Genomic DNA, 6,346 nt, shown 5'->3' on the forward strand with positions numbered 1-6,346 from the left:
GCTTTGCTCTTTGGTCCAGTATTTCAGCGCGTTCCGTTTCACTCTGCTCCGGTTCTCCACATTCCCAGCCTGATCCTGACCCAGAAGCTTGCGCCATCGGCCTCACCAGAATTCTTCTTGGGTGGCTTTCTCACTTGTCCCACGTGGTGCCATGCTGAGAAGGTGTGTGCAGAATAGATTTCTCTGTGCCCAGGTTCTCCAGCTACGATTGTCGTTTTATGATTAAAAATCCTAGGGCAATCTGAGTTCAATCCCCGGTTCCGGAAAAAAAAAAAAAAAAAAAAAAAAAAATCCTAGGGCTCATGAGGTCTTCTTCCTATTGTTCCCTGGGGCCTTCTGTAATCCCTTCAGTTCCAGGGATTCCTCTGAAAATACTCTCTTATTGAATTATCTTAAAAATCCTTCATGGACCAGCCAGATAATGTTGAAGCGCCTTCTTAGGCAGATGCAGGGACCAGGGTTTGATCCCTGGCCTGCGGGCGAGCTGAGAGGGCGTTTTAGATTGGGCGTGGTGGTGCGCGCCTGTAATCCCAGCATTTAGGTGGCTGAAAAAACAGGAGGATCACCGCAAGTTCGATCTGTGTAGTGAGACCCTGTAGACCCTATGCTAAATACATTTTTAAAAATCCTTCTTATTTCTTGAAAAACTAATCGATAAAAGGCAGAAGGAAAATGATGAGAAGTTAAATAAGACAGGTCTCAACTTGTTTTGGATAACTTATATATAGGGTCTTTTGGGAAGACAAAAATCAGCAGCTAAATAAGTGAATTCTGCTTGTTTAAGCAGCACATGTACTAAACTTTCGAAGATACACAGAGATTAACAGGATCTTTGTGCAAGGATGACAAACAAATTCATGAAGTGTTCCACGTTTTTTTAGAAACAAATACTGTCTGTGCGGAATTTCTCGGGACTTTTGCTTCCGACTCCTGTCTCGCTTTCCAGTACCCCTGGTTCCTTTGTTAAAAGTAGTAGGCATCTTGTGCTCAGGAAACCTCTAACACCTGCGGCAGCTCAGTCCCTTGCAGTACTCTCCTCTTTCTTCGCCTCCTGGTTCTGCAGTCCGACCTCCCCGACACGCACAGCATCCCAGGGGAGGGTGGGGCTGCCTGTAGTTCAAACTCGGGGGATGCGACGAGGCCAGCTGGCACAGGGGTGGCCTCCACCAGGGCCACATCTCCAGAAACAATTTCCTGCCACCCGTGGAAACGATTCTTCACGCCCGTCGTGGAGGTTTGTCAACCATCCAGGAGGAAAATCAATTGCTAAATACTTCTGTGCCACGAAGGAGACAAATACGGTGTCTAAATTCAAGTGCCTCATGAGCAGGTCACATCTAAAAAAGATTAAAATCCACTCCCAGGCCAAGAACACCAACGAGGAAATTCTGACCTACCTAAAAGCAGCAAAGATTTAAAGCGATTGGGAATTTCCTAAACGGTCACAACCACTATATATTATCTGACTTTTGGAGGGTGAAATTCTTTTGCAAAATTAATGGTGAAAGATTTAGTTGTAGATTTATGGCCAAACATTAATCATTTTTTCTTTTTCTTTTCTTTTTTTTTCTTTTTTACCATTTCTAAGTGAAAAAAAAAAAAAAAAAAAAAAAAAAAGAGGAAGAGGTATAACTGGGTTATGTGCCTATTTCATTTGCTAAGACTGGAATCTTAGGGAATAACACCAGCTTCTGATAAAATATGCCACCAATTTTAAAAGACATACATCTGACTATTTTTCTTCAACTGTTTCATAATTGTCACCCTTCTAATAAACATTAGTTCACCTTTGAGTGAAAAGAAAACTTTAAAAAAATTGACTCGGGGGCCATGGAAATAGCTTAGTAGAATAAGCGCTTGCTTGGCAAGTGCAGGGTCCTGAGTTCAAGCCCCAGTCCCGGAGGTTGGGGGGAGGGAGGAATTCAGAAAGTTCACTGTTCTTTAGGTTGGTCAGTTTTCCTGTGGTTGACAAGAAATAGCTGATATAAACAAGTCAAAGGAGGAAATGGCTTGCTTTGCTCACACCTTCAGAGGTATCTGTCCATCACTGTGTGGTTCCGATGCTGTGGACCTGAGGTGAGGCCGGGCTTCACTGCAGAAGTGGGGTTAGACCAAAGCTGCTTACTTGGTGGCAGAAGAAAGGAAAGCACAGGGGATGCTGCCAGCAAGAGCCATATCCCACAAAGCTGCGTCCTCGGTTATCCACATTTTCCAAATGGGTCCTATCTCCTCACAACGTGTTCAACTATGAACACAAGTGGATTCACCCATGGGAGAGTGTAGCACCCCATGATCCAATCAACTACCAGGAGTTGTTTAATCAATTCAAATTGCAGTTAGGATTGATTGGCACAAGGGTTCACCTTTGTTGAAGTCACTTAAAAATTTCTGAAGATTTATTGAACTGTATCTAATTATCACAATGGACAGTGCCACTCACTTAGTGACCTAGGTGTTTTTCAAAACTGTTTATACAGGTAGATGTGACCACAGCACAGTGTAAAAATGTAAAATTTTGAGAGCAAATTAAATGTGAAATCATTGCAAAAATAAATCTTGAAAAATTGCTGCACTGGGAAATCTAACTAATAATTTATTCAGAGCCTGAATAATTGATATCCAATAAAAGTTATATAGCCTAAGTGAAAATATAAATAATAACATCGGTTTTGTTTCCGGGGTCATAGTTTATGGGCTGTGACCAAGAAGAAATAATTTATTTCTGATAGGGACATAATCATTTGCACTTGCTCATTTTAAACCTACTTCTTTTTTTGTTTGGTTTGTTTTTTGTTTTTGTGGGGGGGTTGTTTGTTTGGTTTTTTACTTTTGTTTTTGTTTTTGTCTTTTTGAGACTGGGTTTCACTATGCTGTCCTTGAACTTATTTTGTAGCGCAGGCTGGCCTGGAGGTCATGGCAGTCCTCTAGCCTCAGCCTCCTGCGTGCTGGAATTCCAGGTGTGCCCTACCAAGTCAGGCCTCATATTAAGCATATTTAAATCTATCGATACACACAAGTATCTTTAAAAAGTTCATGCCTGCGTTGAAAGTTTTCATGTAACACATTGTCATATGAACTGTGGTGTGCACTAGAAAATTTTGCTTTACAGCAGTGGTCAAGTACAAAGATAAATATCTTCTTTGTGTTCTAAAAAAATTAATTCTTCCACCTGTATCAAGATGTAATTCTTTTACCACATGTATTGGAGATAAAATTATTAATCCCCTATACATTATTCTGTTTTGTTTTAGTAAATGTGTTTGCTGTGAATTCACAAAAATAACTGAATTAATAATAATTTATAGTATTAGTTCTGTGAATTAATAATAAAATATAAGTAGTATTGTATATAAAGATGGGAAATTTATGTATAAGGTTTAACTGTGCAAAATTTAACATTTCAGCTATAAGCTATATATAATACTTCTCAAATATATACATCATGTATATCTGGCTTTCTGTTACTCCAATAAAGAAGACATCTACATTTTTTATTTTGTAAATTACAAGAGAAATAAAAAGGGGACAAGTGATGTACCTACTCCTTTCTCTGGGTAAGTGTTATTGACACTAAATCCACATGTTACACTAATTTAACCTAAAATAAGGAGATCTTTTCCAGTCAAATCAAGAAGATTTGGTAGCCATTTTATTCCTAGAATAATGTCAGTTGGAGCAGCGAGATTATGACACTTAAAAAGTCTGAGGCAGTATTTGGAAAACTGCTTCTAATTAATAAAAGAAACAAGATCCTGAATTCTTCATAGCATTTCTACACTACGGAGACAAAAGCCAGGGAAATTACCCTTAAGAGTGAATGAAGCCAGTAGGAAGTTCAACGCTGATTTCTGATTTTTTTAAAGCAGCAGTACTTACTTCTAATTCTTACAAAATGCTTTTGAATCCCCTGGGAGGAATTGTGCCGAAGTGGCTCCTGTGGATAGAAAACTACAGGAATGAAGTCCCAAGAGAGCAAAGCAATGAATTATTTATTTTATAGATAATATTAAGTGAGGTGTTTAAGGAGAATTAAAATACTATTACAAAATCTAACCACTGAGTCTCAGTTTTGTTTAGCTGGAGAACTTAGTTGGTCCAAAATTTTGAAAAATATATAAGACTTTCTAGTGTCTCTCATTAAAATATCTATAAAATTTGAAATAGATGCCCCTGAAAAGAGGCTCATTTCACTGACCCTTTTGTGAGATTTATGGCATGAGAATCACATATCCAATTCTATCTGATTAAGGAAGTTTTATAGACACAGAGCTAGAAGAAAATGGAACTATCTGAGCTGTGCCTATAAATACGGTGTGAAGCGACAAGCCTTTCAGAAGTGTTTATTAAATGAAAAATGGTTTTCTCCCCCTGACTGCTGTATTTCATCAGGGGCCCCAGAGTTCTCTGTCAATACCCTTTCACACACATAATTGTCACCACATAGGTACTCAAACCAGCAAAGGCACCTTAGTCTTAGTGCTTCTCTGTCCTCAAAACTTTGAGGGAAATTATGAATCGATAATATATTTGCAGGGCTTCTCTAGTGATGATCACCTTGGTCATTGAAACTTATTGGAGAAAAAAAGGAAAGAAGAGGGCTCACAAGTTTCATGACCCATTCAATGGCAAGACCAACCCGATGGGTGATTTATTATGGCCCAATACATTTCCTGTCCTCAGAAATCAGTCACAATAAAGAACTCTTTTCTCTAAAACTACTCTCTGTGTTCTCCTCTTTTGGCCTCCCTTGCAGACAAAGCTTGAAGAGGTGCAGTGTATTTTATCCTCTGAAAATTCTAAGATATTTAGTTAATGAAAACATTTTAGCATAATTTAAACCTTTTTAAAAGATGAAAGTGAAATGCAGCTTGGAGTTTTAGAGTTTCTTAATATTTTCTGTAATATCTATAAAGCATCTTTTCATATGGCAGGTTTTAGGATAATATTTTTCCATTATGTCTTAAATTTTCTACAAATATTTTTGACTCCAAGAGGAAATTTTTAGAAATTTGAAAATCACAATTAATATGATTGATTTTGTATTTGTATTTCCATGTTCATGCCAAAATTCATATTTGCTGTTTGATTTTTTATCTACATGTTCTTATTTTGGATGTTATACAAACATCTACATGCATGTTTCCCCCAATATACAGCCATGAGTTACAAGACTTTTGTCAGTATAGCTTAGTGTTGCTTTGATGTAAATAACAGTTCCAGTCCATGAAGAAAACCAGGAGGGCATACACTGCACTTGCATAGCTCTGAAATACATCGCCTAGAATAATTACTCGATAACAGGAAGATATTTGTTAGAAAAATCATGAGAACCATGGCATGTGACCCCAGCACTCTGAAAGGCAGAAGGCAGAGCACTACCCATTTGAGCCCACCGAGAGCAATTTAGTGACTCAGTATGACCCTGTCTCAGAGTAAAATACTTAAAAGAGGCTGGAGATGTAGCCCAATCCCTTGAAATTCCTAGCATATTTAAGTTGGAAGTTCTTAGGGGCTGGATTTGTTTCTTAGGTATTCTGTAACAAACACAAATTAAATGATGTAAAAACCACAAAGATTCATCTCAGCAGTATATACATGTTCGGAACAGAGGTGTCAGAAAGATCTGGCTGCTGGGCAGGATGGTGAACCCCACAGCAAGCCTTTGCTTACATAGTGAATTTAAGGCTGGCCTGAATTACATATAGATACCCTATTTAAAAAAAGTAAAATCTGAAAATGATAAAGGACAAATATTCCATCCTCTGCCTGACTTCTGGTGGTTTGCATCAACCTCTGAAGTTCTTCAAGCTGCAGGTGCCGTGCGTGAATCTCTGTCCTGCCTGTCCCCATGTGGCCCTCTCCATGACCTTCTTCCTTCATCGGTGTGTGTTTCCAGAGCTTTTCTCCTACTACATGTACATCACTTCACCTGGTTTAGGGGTCCAACCTCTCCAGTATGACCAATTGTATCTGTTTCCAAATAAAGTTATACTCTAAGGTTTATTCAGTGTTTTTCAACATATATTCTGAGAATGAGTATTTCAAAATATCTTTTCGGGGAGTACAATTTAGCTTTTCATCAGAGCTGTCCATTCAATTGCCTTCATCAAGTGCAAGGAATTAAATAGTTTTGGAGAAATATTTTTATAAAGCCACAAAAATAATTTGTTTCATATTTCTTTGTCCCCACTCAGGTAAAATTTAGTTTTTCTAGAATTCTATGCAAGTGCTCTGCTACTGAACTATACCCCGAGTCAAGCAATAGTTTTCTTTTAGCATACAGTATTTCTCTCAGTAGTAAACTGATATTGACAGAGTTCTATATTAATTGTTTCAGGTCATCAGA

At 38.2% G+C, this 6,346-nt stretch overlaps 1 non-coding gene across 1 annotated transcript; it reads left to right on the forward strand.

Annotated features, from left to right (window-relative positions):
• The first annotated feature begins 775 nt into the window (after positions 1–775).
• LOC111814579 lies at positions 776–877 on the forward strand. Its single transcript, XR_002819534.1, has one exon. It is a non-coding gene; the product is annotated as a U6 spliceosomal RNA (small nuclear RNA).
• Positions 878–6,346: the final 5,469 nt, after the last annotated feature.

The sequence above is a fragment of the Octodon degus genome, unplaced genomic scaffold, assembly GCF_000260255.1.
Source record: "Octodon degus isolate 3935 unplaced genomic scaffold, OctDeg1.0 scaffold00366, whole genome shotgun sequence".
Lineage (NCBI taxonomy): Eukaryota > Metazoa > Chordata > Mammalia > Rodentia > Octodontidae > Octodon > Octodon degus.